Below are 14,860 nucleotides of genomic sequence, written 5' to 3' on the forward strand. Positions count from 1 at the left end.
AGGTGCCCCCTCCACCTGCATGAATCTGGGTTTTATGATCATCCTCAGAGTTAATTGACTGGGGCCTCCATCCTCAGGAACCAGGGGAAAGAGGGCCTCCTCAGTGGTGGCACTATGGAAAACTCTTTCTCCAGGGATACTTGCCTGGTGCTGAAGCTGTTTTGTTTGGATGGTTGGTTGGTTGGCAACCTTCAGTCTCGAAAGACTATGGTATAAGCCTACAGCACCCGGTATTCGCAGGCGGTCTCCCATCCAAATACTAACCAGGCCTGACCCTGCTTAGCTTCCAAGATCATGGTAGAAGCCTACAGCACCTGGTATTCGCAGGCGGTCTCCCATCCAAGTACTAACCAGGCCTGACCCTGCTTAGCTTCAAAGATCAGATGAGATGACAGGTGGAAATTATGAGCATTTGCACAGGCTTGGCTTAGCCCTGTTGAATGTTTCAATTTATTTTTGCCACAATTCAAATAGGTCTCCCTCCCCCTGCTCTTTGTTACTCAAGCTTCCCTGCTGTCTGCTTTTCTTTATATCTGATTTATATGGTTTGCTGTGCTGCAGTTTAAATTTTTATTCTCTCGATTTCTTCTGACTGTATGTGTTATAGTCGGCTTGTTGCACACTACCTTAGGCAACCTTTTAGAAAGGCAGCAGATACACAACATAAGAACATAAGAACAGCCCCACTGGATCAGGCCATAGGCCCATCTAGTCCAGCTTCCTGTATCTCACAGCGGCCCACCAAATGCCCCAGGGAGCACAACGTTGATGAGAAAATAAATACTACCCCTCCCCACACTGTTAAAGGCATGTTACAGAGCATTCTTCCCCCTGGACTGGGCTGAGCAATGGTGCTGTTAAAAGACATTCCCTGCAGCATCATAAGTCGTTTAGGAATCAAGTTTCTGTTTGGGATGTGTGTGTCATAGCAGGACTCAATGGGAAGCACATGGGTCCACCTTAAGGCCTTCCCCCCAGAGGGGTTAAAAGCAGGTTAAAACAGCTTACAAATTGTTCTTAGTTCAGGTACTAACTGACGAGAAAGGGCTTTACCCACTGCCTTTCCATCTATGAGGTCACCTGATGCGGGCTGCATCAGTAACATATTGCAACACAGTGATATGACTAGGGGCTGTGGGCTGATGCGCACAGGGGGGGCATGTGACACCACTCCTTGCTAAAAAAATTTAAATTGTGGTACTTCCAAATAATAGCATCGTGTTATATATCATTCGACGTGTGATTTCAGGCAGAATGCAATAAAGCAAACTGCGTCGGACCATTTCTATTCTATCAAAAATTATAGCTAAAAAACCAGTGGGGCGGAGTAATGGTGAATCACCGTGCCCCACTACCCATGGCATTGCGCCGCCCACTGCATGGGGGGTGGTCCATCATGGGAGTGACATGCTGACCTCCTGCACTGGGTGATTCAAACCATAGTGACACCACCACAAGGGGGCAGCAGATTTGGGGTGACTTACCTTGAGTCAGCCACCATCACCTCTCTCCAACCTGCTGCTGCTGCAAGCCACAAGGATCAGCTTCCCATTCGCTCAAGTGAGAAGCAGAGCAAGTTTCAAGGCAGCGCATGCAGAGCACGGCGTGGGTGTTGTTTTTGGTATGGAGGAGGTGGAGGGCTGGAGGCAGCATCAGGCTGCGTTCTGGGTCGTGTCACCCTTGGCTGGTGTAAAAGCACCTGCTTTGCAGAAATCCCTGGTTTCAATTCATGGTGTCTCCTTGTACCAATGTTACCAATTCATGGTATCTCCATGTCAGGCTAGGAAAGACCCTGATTCTGATACCCCTGATTGCTGCTGCCAGCCCCTATATCCAGTGAGCTAAACAGACCAATTATCTGTCTTCGTTTGCATCCAGATGAGCTGGGCGAATGTCGCATACTTGGTCTCACACTCCCAGGGTTTTGGGGTGCTCAGAGTTCTTGATTCCTGAACCCTAGAGCCCTCAAAGATCCCTGTTCGGTAGTACTGCCACCACCCTGTAAGAGCCAGTGCCTCAGTCCAGGGATACTGGGACCCTCTAGGCTCAACTATATCCCTTGTAGGCACTGAGCACTTTCTTTACTTAAAGTCTCAGTCCTCAAGTTACTAGTCCACAATGAGGATTTTTGGTAGCTTGCTGAACAGCTAGGCAGGATTCTGAACCTTTGTCCCCAACAGACAATGAACCAACATGGTAAAAGGATTTTTACTTTATTAAGTACATAGGGTTACAAAAAATTACAGAAGGCAGCAAATGCTAGAGGCATCAAAACTTCTAGGAAACATATCAGCATAAAACAACAAAGCTAACTGGCTAACTATTATTCTCTAACCCTCACCTGGGTCAGCTTCTTTTGTAGATCCTCAGGCCAGTTACCTATGGCCACATGGTCCTGGCGGGGCAGGATGTGCACCCACCATCTATCTCACCAAGAGACCCTGTCCTCTGGAAGTGGGGCTGGAAGCTCTCCCTCTCAGCTCTTCCCTCCCCCCAGGAGATCTACAGCTGCATTCCATCCTTGATGGGCGTCTTTCTGGCTGCCTAGGTGCTACATAATCACCTTCCATTGAGTTGTAAATTCCTGGCAGCTAGGAACTGCAAGCCACTTCTGTGTTACTGTTTTAGCTTGGTTCAGGCTTTACATGTTACTAGGCCTAAACTGTACATATTCATGACAGCGAAATGCTACCTACAGCCATTAAATTCTGCCTTCCAGCAGCACTGGATTCCCCCACCCCTCCCCCACCTAATAACCACTTCCAGTTTCCCCAAACCAGAACAGTGTACAGAGCTTGTGCAACAATAGTTCCATTTGAAATAATCTTTCACTGCCTGCTCTGAAATGTTCCCACAGGCAGAATGAGGGACCTGCAACCGCTTGTAGGGTTACTTACTCTCGCCATATCTTAGATTCTCTTTTGTTTTCGGCTTTTGCGCCATTCCCGACGCCTGCTCTTGATCAGATCTACACCTTGGCAACATCGTCGTAGCATCCAATGAATAATTCATGCCGATCTTCGTGCCAATATTGTTTCTATAATATTTATGATCGTGACTGCACCGCAGTGTTTAAACTTTTAAGATTCATTTTCAACGAAGGTAGGAGATGTAACCGCTGACGTGATCAATAAAAACTGGGGTCTGGGTAGCAGATGGTGGCAGGCCAGGACTGAAGAGCATATGATTTCTCCTGTGGAGATGCTGGTTATGTAGGAAGGTACTTTTCCTCCTATATAGATTAGATAAAAACTCAAAGGATTCTTTTTTTTTTTTTAATCTTCCTGGGTAGCTGATGGAAGTTATCTTGAACCACCTGGGTTGTTCATGCTTCACTTAATTCCTTCCTTATAAATCTGTGCTTGAAGGGGAAGGTAGAGCAAACTTTCATCTTGGATGAAGCTGGCTCCAAGTTCAACCCCTGGTGTCTCTGAGGAAGGTACACAAAGACTATCATCCAAAGCCAGGGAGCAGCAATTTTCAACCTTTTTCATCTCATAGCACGCTGACAAGGTGCTAAAATTGTCAAGGCACACCGTCGGTTTTTTGACAATTGACAAGACACACCTTGCTGCCAGTGGGGGGCTCACATCCCCCAATGGCCCTACTAATAAATGACCCTCCTCAACTCCCAACACACCAATGTGCCATTGCACAGTGGTTGAAAATCGCTGCCCCAGAGAGTCACTGCTGGTCAGTGCAGTCAATAGTGAGCTAGATGGAGACACTGTAGTGTGAACTGCATCCCCTGTTCTATCAGGGGAACACAGAGCTATGTAACTCCATCAAAACATTCCAAAAACCGCCTCCCTCCTCAGCAGGGACAGGACATTCTTGGTGGTGGCACCTTAGAATTAAAATTCTCTCCCTGCGGACATTTGATTTTTTTGTTGTTGTTGGCAACCTTCAGTCTCAAGAGACTATGGTATCGCGCTCTGAAAGGTGGTTTTGGAACATCGTCTAGTGTGGCTAAAAAGGCCAATTCGGGAGTGACAATCCCTTCCACACTGGGAGCAAGTGCAGTCTATCCCTGGCCTGTCTCCCTGGCTATGGGCCTTCCTTCTTTGCCTCTTTGCCTCAGACTGTTGGCCAAGTGTCTCTTCAAACTGGGAAAGGCCATGTTGCACAGCCTACCTCCAAGCGGGCTGCTCAGAGGCCAGGGTTTCCCACTTGTTGAGGTCCATCCCTAAGGCCTTCAGATCCCTCTTGCAGATGTCCTTGTATCGCAGCTGTGGTCTACCTGTAGGGCGCTTTCCTTGCACAAGTTCTCCATAGAGGAGATCCTTTGGGATCCGGCCATCATCCATTCTCACAACATGACCGAGCCAACGCAGGCGTCTCTGTTTCAGCAGTGCATACATGCTAGGGATTCCAGCACGTTCCAGGACTGTGTTGTTTGGAACTTTTGATAAGTCTCCATCTTCAAGCAGCTGGCAAAAACCTTTCTCTTCCTCAAAACTTTTAACTGCTGGTGTTCAACTCTTGACTCTTGCTGTCTTTTGACTACATACCTATCTGATCCTTGTTTCCTGCTCTAGAACTGTCCCATGTATCCCCCGCCTGGTACATGCACCTCCCTCTGGTTTATTTGTCTGAGAGCCAGCTTGTGTCAGCTTTTGTAGCTGACTGCCTGGAACCTGAATCGAGGTGTCCTGAAAAAGGGCCAAATGCTATGCAACTTTCCAGTCCTGGTATAGCCATGCCAAAGGGGTTTGTGCTGCATCTTGTGGTGGGATGGTAGTTATGCAGGCCTCCACAAGGTAAGGGAACATTTGTTTCCTCACCTAGGGGCTGCACTGCAGTTGCAACGGGTCTGGAAAGTTGCATAGGATTGGGTCCACACTCTCAGAAGTGTGGAGATTCTTTCCCCACCCCACTCTACATCTCCAAGCTGTTGTTGACATTCTGCAAAATTTCTGAGAGCAATGAGAAAAGGCTGCTTCTAAAGTTGCCCAAAATCAAAGATTAACCATGCCATGCACGTAAGCTTATAGTCTTAATCCTTTGCCTGATTTAATCACTCCTAGTCATTTGCACGTTAAATACCAGCAGCAAATTTATTTTTGCATCTGAGACTGTGCACATCGCAAGAGTCAAATACAAAGCTCAACATGTATTTATTGCATTGTAATGAAAGCAGCTGAGGTTCCCGCACCCAAACTCCCACATATTATCGACCAGAATTCCTGGACGTGAATTCAGACTGATCTTACTAATGAGAGCATGTTGGTTCTAAGTAGGTTTCTATGTTCGTTTGTTCATTGTAAGTGCCAGCTCTGGATTTTCAGAGACGCTCTGGATTTTCAGAGCTGATAATATGTAAAGACACATATTGCTATTTAGGGCTATGCCCAAAATCTGCTATTTTGGAGAAGAGAGTTTGTTCCCAGGATCTACTTTAATGGTGACAATATCCAGAATTTTTCAGTCCTGCTTGATGTCGTTGTTTCCCTTGGCAAACTGCAGTGAACGGATTCTTCTGTCGGCTGCCACTTTCAAGAGTGGAGAAACTCTCCACCTGACGAGGTCACATCAAATCACACACTGAGATTTACTAGATGTTACTGGGAGAGGAGGCGATGCTGCTCTCTTGATACTGCCCAGTTTTGCCCTTTGGGCCAAACTGTATTTGAAACCCTGCACATCCCCCCCCCCCAAGAAAAGTAACCACAATGTGGATTGGAACCATGGCATACAGAGGAAGCAACATTTAACCTGGAAATATGGCCACAGATTTTCCCTTACAGCAGTTTCTGGGCGATCCAAATTGGGGCCATGGAACTGGAGCAAACAAATTCCCTCCCTCCCCCTCAAGCTATGTGGTCCTGATCTGGATCAGGCCCCCATTGCCGTTTTTTGTCCCTCTTGTTCCGAAAAAAACAGCTTTTGGAGTATTTCAGAATTTTGGATTTGAAACCCTGCAACGACATATTTTCCCCCAAACCTTGATTAATGGAGTTAATGACTTAGGGTCCAGTCCTGTCCAATTTTCCCGTGCCAGGGCAGCCATGCCAATGGGACGTGAGCTGCATCCTGTGGTGGAGGGGCAGTCACAGAGGCCGTCTCAAGGTATAAGAACATTTGTTCCTTTACCCATTGCAGCTGCATGGGTGCTGGAAAGTTGGATAGGACTGGGCCCTCAATAAGCATTTCTGGCTCAAAATTCTATGAGTATAACTTCCCATTGCCCGTAACATGCCTACTTGATTTCTACCGCGTGCGACAGAAGGAACAGAGTCTGGGTGTGATGATGAATAGTGTAATTAGGCACTTTTGCTTATGTGTGAAGAGACTCTCTTTTCATAAATAATTATTAGGTAGGATGTGGGTGGTTTTTTTTTATTTTATTTTCTGCATTCTGTTTGTGTGGCTTTGTGTAATGGAGTTTCAAGTTCCCCATTTCCCCTGCTGGGATATTCTAGGGACAACTATTTAACAGGTCAATGTACCCAGAAGATTGGAGCCTTAGGAAGCTTTTCACAATTTCGCGGCAAATATCCAAAGAGCAAAGAGCTAGTGTGGGAAGAAGGCAGGTCTCCCATACAGGCAGTGCTAGCTGAGAAAATCAACACTCCACTGTTTGACAGTGGCAGATCATGAAATCCACTGCGGTAGGCTAGGATTGGGCTACTAATGAGGTGCTCCTGTGTGTTCTGAGTGACAGAAGGTGCATGTGCAGAGATCGATAGGTGGGTCATTGGTAAAATGATAATGCCCTTCAAATTCCTCCTCAAAACTATTCTTTCAGTTAAGGGTTTGGTCACAACCCTTATCTCCCCCCCCCAAGCCCATTTTATCAGATGTGCTCCAAGGTACATGTAATAGCATGCAACATATGAGGGGCCAAACATGAATCAGGACTTGTGCAGTTTGCTCATGACACACCCCAAGGAACTTGACATTCAGCAGCGATGAGAGAGGCAGAGGTGCAACACAGGAATATTTACTGCGGGAATATATGAACAATAGGAGAGAATCAAGAGTAAAATGCACTAAAATCTCACGTGCTACCTGATATCAATCTATGCCCGATCTCATCTGATCTCAGCAGCTAAGCAGGGTCAGGCCTGGTTAGTTCTTGGATGGGAGACCGCCTGGAAATACCGGGTGCTGTAGGGCTTATACCATGATCTCGGAAGCTAAGCAGGGTCAGGCCTGGTTGGTACTTGGATGGGAGACCGCCTGGGAATAGCGGGTGCTGTAGGCTTATACCATGATCTCGGAAGCTAAGCAGGGTCAGGCCTGGTTGGTACTTGGATGGGAGACCGCCTGGGAATAGCGGGTGCTGTAGGCTTATACCATGATCCCGGAAGCTAAGCAGGGTCAGGCCCGGTTAGTACTTGGATTGGAGACCGCCTGGGGATACCGGGTGCTGTAGGCTTATACCATGATCTCGGAAGCTAAGCAGAGTCAGGCCTGGTTAGTACTTGGATGGGAGACCCCCTGGGAATACCGGGTGCTGTAGGCTTATACCATGATCTCGGAAGCTAAGCAGAGTCAGGCCTGGTTAGTACTTGGATGGGAGACCGCTTGGGAATACCGGATGCTGTAGACTTATACCATAGTCTTTCGAGACTGAAGGTTGCCAACCAACTCAGATGCTAGGTAAACCCAGAGAGTGCCTGTGTTGTCTGCAGTGGCGTGGGGCTCCTCCCCCTGGGGGGATGCCTGTTGGGGATTGCTTACCCTGGTGTCCAACGGGCGGTTTACTTGAGTAAAAGCTTTACATTCATGGGGGCCCCGTTATGTCACAGGGTGCACCTAATACGAGTGTCATAAACTCCGAGGGTTTTGGGGTGCCCAGAGTTCTTGAACCCTAGAGCCCTCAAGGACCCCTTTTCGGTAGTACTGCCACCACCCTGTATGTGCCAGTGTCTCAGTCCAGGGACACTGAGACCCTCTAGGCTTAATTCTATCCCTTGCAGGCACTGAGCACTCTCTTTAATTAAAGCCTCAGTCCTCAAGCTACTAGTCCTCAATGAGTATTTGGTAGCTAGCTGAACGGCTAGGCAGGGTGCTGAAACTTTGTCCCCAACAGACAATGAAACAACTTAGCAAAAGGATTTTTTACTTTATTAAGTACATGAGGTTACATAAAGTGACAGTAAGGCAGCAAATGCTAGAGGCATAAAACTTCTAGGAAACATCTCAGCATTAAAATAACAAAGCTAACTGGCTATCACTATTATTCCCTAACCCTCACCTGGGTAAGCTTTCCTTTGTAGATCTTGCAGCCAGGTTACCTAAGAGGCCATATGGCCCTGGCTCTCCACCTGCAGGATGTTGCACTCACAACCTTTTCCACCAAAAGAACCAAAGACAAAGACACACCCCTTGGGCTTTGTTCTTATACTTCTCATGCTAACAGGTCTGAGGTGACTCTGTACTCATTTAAACCGTCCAATCAGAGACCCCTGGAGTCAGAACCTTCCCGAAGTGGGGCTGGATGCTAGTCCTCCTAGCTCTTCTCCTCCCCACTGGAGATTCATGGGCGCCTCTCTGTCCGCTTAGGTGCTACATTATCACCTTCCATTGTAAATTCCTTGCAGCTAGGACTGCAAGCCACTTCTCTGTTACTTTCGTTCAGGCTTTGCAATGCTACTAGGCCTAAACTGCACATATTCATGACAATGAGTAACTCCTGTTCCTCTTCACAGGAGGGCCAGTTGCTCCCACCTGCCGCCCAGAGTCCGGTAAGCTGAGGTCTGGGCTCGGGCCAGTCCGTACCAATGAGGTCCGCAGCAACTCGTGGGTCAGAGCTCGTGACCCTGGGTCATGTGCCAACAACCTGCCCCAGGGCATACTCCTGGATGTCCCTGCCACCCAGGTGCTAGCTCGTGGTACCCATGGGGCGTTTAGGCTGGCTTCAGGCAGGTGGGGCTTCTGCCCCTGGTGGGCTGGTTCTTAACTGTTTTGAACCCTGGTGGGTTCCATCCCTGGGAACTCCCAGGTCTGGTTCCCAATACCCAGGGCTGGGGCCTAAAGGACCCCTTTCAGGCTGGGTATGGGCAAAGTACCCACCTCCCCTGTGCTGCAGACACAAGAAGAGGGGTGACCTCTCCGTCTGTCTGCTGGGCTCCTTATGAGCCCAGCAGCCAGCCCAGTCAGCCCCACCCCTTCCGGCCATGTGACTGGCTTGCCGTGGGCAATACTCCCGAGGAGGCCCTCAGTAGAGGGGCCTGGTCCAGGCAGGACTTGCTTCTTGCTCCTGAGGAGGACCTTACTCCTGAGAAGGCACTTACTCTTGAGGAGGCTCCGGCTGTGGGGGCCGGGCACGGGTGACAGTGCCACTTCCTGAAAGGGGAGATGCAGACACCCAGCAATTTTTAACCAGTGTGCCATGGCACATTGATGTTCCGTGAAAGGTCCACAGGTGTGCTGCGGGAGTTTGGAGCACGCCTATTGAAAATCACTGAAAAACTCTTCTAGGTTCTCCAGCTCTGTTTCTAGGGCAGCTGTCTAAAGCAGCAAATGGTCTGAGCTGGCGGAGAAAGAGGAACGGACAATTCATTGCTACAGTCACTCTAGAAACAGCACCACACAACCCAGGAGAGTCTTCTGGAAGCCAGAAGTGACATCACAAGAGGCCAAAACCATAAAGAAGACCATGCAGGCTCAGTGTGCCACGCGAAGGAAAACGTTGAAAATTGCTACAATAAATGAAGGAGGAGGAAAGAGGTCTGGGGAATAGGACATGAATGGAGGAACGTTTTGCTTCTTTGGAGATGGTGGACAAAAGAGAATCAAGAAGAATGGAAGACTGAGTCACATAGGAAAGCCAAACCAAACCAAACCAAACCAAGACAGGCAGATGTGGCTACAGCAGGCCTCTCTGCAATTTAGAGGCAGATCACAATGACTGACAGAGGCTTCATTCATTCACAGATTATCTACAGAGGGGGCTTGCTCCCTACTATATAACACTCTTAGCGGAGACACCAGTCTCTCTGAGAAGTGTTCCCATTCATACAAAGACAGCCAACAAAGCCAGGGTGAGGTGTGGCCATTTGTTGAATATAACTCCAAAGAAGCAATGGTTAGCCTTTTACCAGAAGCTTAGGGGCATGATGCTGTCTCTTGGCACCTGCCTGATCAAGGCCTGGATCACATATTATTATTATTATTTTATACCCCGCCTTTTTGCCCAACGGGCACACAAGGCGGCTTACAATTTAAAAGTACAACATGAAAAACAATCATTAAAAACAATTTACAATAATTAAAAAATCTAAAAACAAACAAACCCCGTGGATTTTCATATAAAAAGCAAGAGGCAAGAACGCCAGCCAGCCTGTCAACAATTAAAAGCTTTTTGAAATAAAAAGATCTTCAGTCCAGCCAAAACGTTAGCAATGAGGGAGCAGTTCTCAGTTCTAAGGGGAGGGTATTTCACAATTCGGGGGCCACCACCGAGAAGGCCCTCTTCCTGGCCGCCACTCCTCTCACATCACTTAGTGGCGGCACAGTCAAAAGGGCCCCCCCCCCAGATGATCTAAGAGCACGGGCAGGATTGTAGGGATCATACTATCTTTAATGTGCACCCGTGACCATGTACACATGTGCATGTGGGTTGGACGGAAGCTTTGTTGTGGAACCTCGGATATATGGCACACCCTGTTGCAGTTCTGGCCCCTTTGATTCCAACTTTTTGTTAGCATCTAAGGCTAAGCAAGCCTTTGGGTTGTGTGTTGCTTGATGCGTTATTGGCTTATTCCTGTTCTTTGGTTCTTTCTGGCTTTTTATTTTAACTGCTTGATGTATCTGCTGTTTTATTACTTTCATACTGTGCTTTATAGATGTTTGCTGCCTGGGGCATCCATCCTGTGAGTGAAAAGGCAGGATTTTGAAGAAGAAAAAACAAAACAAAAAACAAAAAACCCTGTAGTGAATGATAGATTGAGCAAGTGAGCTGTATGAAGTTGAGGGAGGGGAGTCTGTCTTAGAACACTTCAGTATCCACATCCAGCAGAGTGTCACAGCCCAATCCTATGCATGCCTACTCAGAAGTAAGTCCCATTAGAGTCAGTGGGGCTTATTCCCAGGAACATGTGGATAGGATTGGGCTGTCAATCATCCAAACAAAAGAATGAACAGCTGGATGAGTTGAAGGAGGTTGGATAAAATGAAACACATTCTGGGTCATAACCAGGTCAGGAATTCATTGGAGTGAGACTGTTGGCCCATATGCTCCTTTGGGAAACTGCAGCCAGAAATCAATTTCAGAACTTTTGTTTCACTAAGGCTGCAATCCTATCCACACTTACCTGGAAACAAGCCCCATTGACACTAATGGGACTTACTTCTGAGTACACAGGCCTAGGATTGGGCTGTAAGCTTGTGCCTGTTCACTGAATTATGGCTCCACATTGGTTCCCTTTGGTACTAAGTTATATGGCTGGGAGCTTCTCCTACATGCGTGGGGGGCATGAGATGGGCATGGCCCTGGGGAAATGACAAAGCCCCCTTGTGGATCATCCTTCCATTATCTCCTGTGACTGTGTGGTTATTGTATTACTTTGTGCGCCAGTCCCATCAATGTCTCCCTTTTCCATTTCATGTTGTCACCAGCAGATAGGCTGTGTCTTGGGGTGGTGTCAGAAATAAGCAGCGCTAGAATCAGAAAGGAACCCACAACTTTGTGCCCAGCTGCTTTGTGTGATGAGCTCCCAGGACAGCAGTTTAGAACATCTCCCTTGGCGGCAGACGGTTCACAAGTTCTGCAATGAGCCAACCCACCCAGGCTGGCTGTCAGCTTCCCTCAACAGAAATGGGTCTGAAGGTTTCCTGTTCAGGTTGACATTTTGCTTTGGGCAATGCTGGTGCCTCCTGGCTCTCATCTTGGTCTCTGGTTTTTTGAGTCCTAGCAGGGGCCATTGGCTCTTGCCAGCTTCCACTTGGCGCCTTCTATGCTGTATTTTCCTGGGGTGGGATTCAAACTCACATCTTCTGTTTCCCCTTCTTCAATGACAGCATGCACCTCACTAATTTTATTCCAGAGTCCTGTTTGTTTGGAGCTCCCACATACTTTTGTCTTGGGCCCATTTGGGCCTTCCCTCATTCAGTTCATAACCCAACTGTAGTGGAATAGTGGAAGATCTGGCGAGGAGGTAGAATGTGATGTCTGCAGTGGCCCCTTTAACTATTAAGGCCTGGGCTTTCAGCAAAGGGCGTGCTGCACAGCTGCAGCCACTGAAAGGCAATAAGGCTCTCATGCATAAAAGCACCTGCTGAAGGGAGAGTTTGGTGTGGGTTGTAGAAGGAGTGCAGGTTGGAGAGTGACCGGCTTATTGACTTTGGAATCTTGGCCTTGGACTGTGACTTGGCTTATTGACTTTGCCCTGGATACTCTGACTGACTTTGTGACTAAAGGACTGACTAAAGGACTACTCAAACAGGCTGCAGAGAGCTGAGGAGTACTGCCATACCTGGAAGGACTGCTGTCTTAGGAACTGGGAGGAGGGGTCCCTGCAGTTTAAACAGGCAAGCTACCCTGGTGGTGGAGTCTAGCAGTACTGCCGTAGAGAACTGGGGCCATTGTTGGGGGAAGAGAGGGGAGCTAATTAGCTTAGAGTGGACATAAGTTCCCTAAGTGAGGCTTGGATTGGGAATCTGGCAGAACACCAACCTAAAAGGATTTCTCCTCGGGCACTACTGTACTGTTCATACTGGATCCATTGATTATGTAGCAAATGGAACCTGAATGCCCCATTCAGTTTGGGTTCCATTTGCTCCCAAAACCAAATTCACACTCTTGATGAGCTGATGCAAGCTTCCTGTTGTAGCTCTGTGCTGTTGATTCTGTTGCTGGTTGTCTACAGGAACGGGGGGCTATACAAAGTCCAGAAGATCACCCTGCTGGAGACCTTAAGAACCAATTAAAATGGACCTGAATCACCCAGGGGACCCATAGACAATCTGCATCAAGTCCCTCTACCCCATACTAAATGTTACTTGCTACTGGCTGTGCCTGTATATTTTGGCTGAAATAAATTTATGCCTGCCTTTTGTAAAAAGAAAAAAAATTCATTGTTCCTGAAACAAAAAATGTTAATGAGCCCAAATAAAGCATGTAGCTATATATAAAAGGGATGGATGAGTCAAAGATGAATTTGCCTACCACTGAGGCTGTACAGTGTAAGTTTCTATAAATCATATACACGGAACTAGAGAATGTCTTTCTTTGGAATCAGTCAGCAATTATTTTTCAAAGACTAGGATAAATGGGGAAGATTATTAGGTCTGATTAAAACTAGAAACTAAGAAATTACTGGGCTGCTGAGTAAAGCTGGCTAAGTTAGAATGCCAGATGCAAGGGAGGGCACCAGGATGCAGGTCTCTTGTTATCAGGTGTGCTCCCTGGAGCATTTGGTGGGCCGCTGTGAGATACAGGAAGCTGGACTAAATGGGCCACTGGCCTAATCCAGTGGGGCTGTTCTTATGTTCTTAATTGCCGTCACACTAGTGATCAACTCTGTGCAAAATGGCAAGCTTCAGAGAAAGAGGATCAAGGTCTGCAAGGGAGGAAAGGGAAAGAATCAAAGCCGGTGCAAGCCAGGAACTGAAGGAAAGGACAAAACTGTCTTGTTAGATCAAAATCCTGATCCAGTTTGTTTTTCCACTTGTGTAGCAATATGGAAAAGAGCCCATAAAGGGAACTGGTTTATTCCAGATTCCCTGGAAGCTTCTAGGATCTAGGACCATAACCATTGGGACCATCATTCAGTTGTTGCAGAACTACATGGCTGAATGGAAGTGCTCTGAAAAGTTGATCTTGATTCCATTCAAGATTCCATTCCAAAGATTCCATTTGTTCTAAAACCTTTAGAGCTCGGTGACCAAAAGCATCATCATTGACAACCTTCAGTCTCGCAAGACTATGGTATTGCGCTCTGAAAGGTGGTTCTGGAACAGCGTCTAGTGTGGCTGAAAAGGCCAATCCGGGAGTGACAATCCCTTCCACACCGGGAGCAAGTGCAGTCTGTCCCTGGTCTGGCTATGGGCCTTCCTCTTTACCTCAGACTGTTGGCAAAGTGTCACTTCAAACTGGGAAAGGCCATGCTGCACAGCCTGCCTCCAAGCAGGCCGCTCAGAGGCCAGGGTTTCCCACTTGTTGATGTCCATTCCTAAGGCCTTCAGATCCCTCTTGCAGATGTCCTTGTATTGCAGCTGTGGTCTACCTGTAGGGCGCTCTCCTTGCACGAGTTCTCCATAGAGGAGATCCTTTGGGATCCGCCCATCATCCATTCTCACAACATGACCGAGCCAACGCAGACATCTCTGTTTCAGCAGTGCATACATGCTAGGGATTCCAGCACGTTCCAGGACTGTGTTGTTAGGAACTTTGTCCTGCCAGGTGATGCCGAGAATGCGTCGGAGGCAGCGCATGTGGAAAGCGTTCAGTTTCCTCTCCTGTTGTGAGCGAAGAGTCCATGACTCACTGCAGTACAGAAGTGTACTTAGGACGCAAGCTCTGTAGACCTGGATCTTGGTCAAAAGCAAGACCTGGATCTTGACCTTTTCAAGGACGCAAGCTCTGTAGACCTGGATCTTGGTCAAAAGCAAGACCTGGATCTTGACCAAAAGCAAGTATTGCTGAATGCAACTGAAATGCCCTTCATTTGTTTCGTGATTCATTCACTAATCACGTTTTGGGCAATTCTGTCATTCAGTTTTGTTCCCATCTCTGTTTGTTTCCCATTTTTTCAGTCCTGGGACCCAGGTGTCTTTCTGATGGCTGTACCTCCTGGGTTTACCATCTAATTAGTGTGAAATTTATTGGCACTTTATTACCCTTCAAAGGGAGTAGAGCTGGCACATTTCAGACAGACAAGAAAGCGCAGTTCCCATTTTATGGGCAATT

This window comes from Tiliqua scincoides, chromosome 6 (assembly GCF_035046505.1).
Source record: "Tiliqua scincoides isolate rTilSci1 chromosome 6, rTilSci1.hap2, whole genome shotgun sequence".
NCBI lineage: Eukaryota > Metazoa > Chordata > Lepidosauria > Squamata > Scincidae > Tiliqua > Tiliqua scincoides.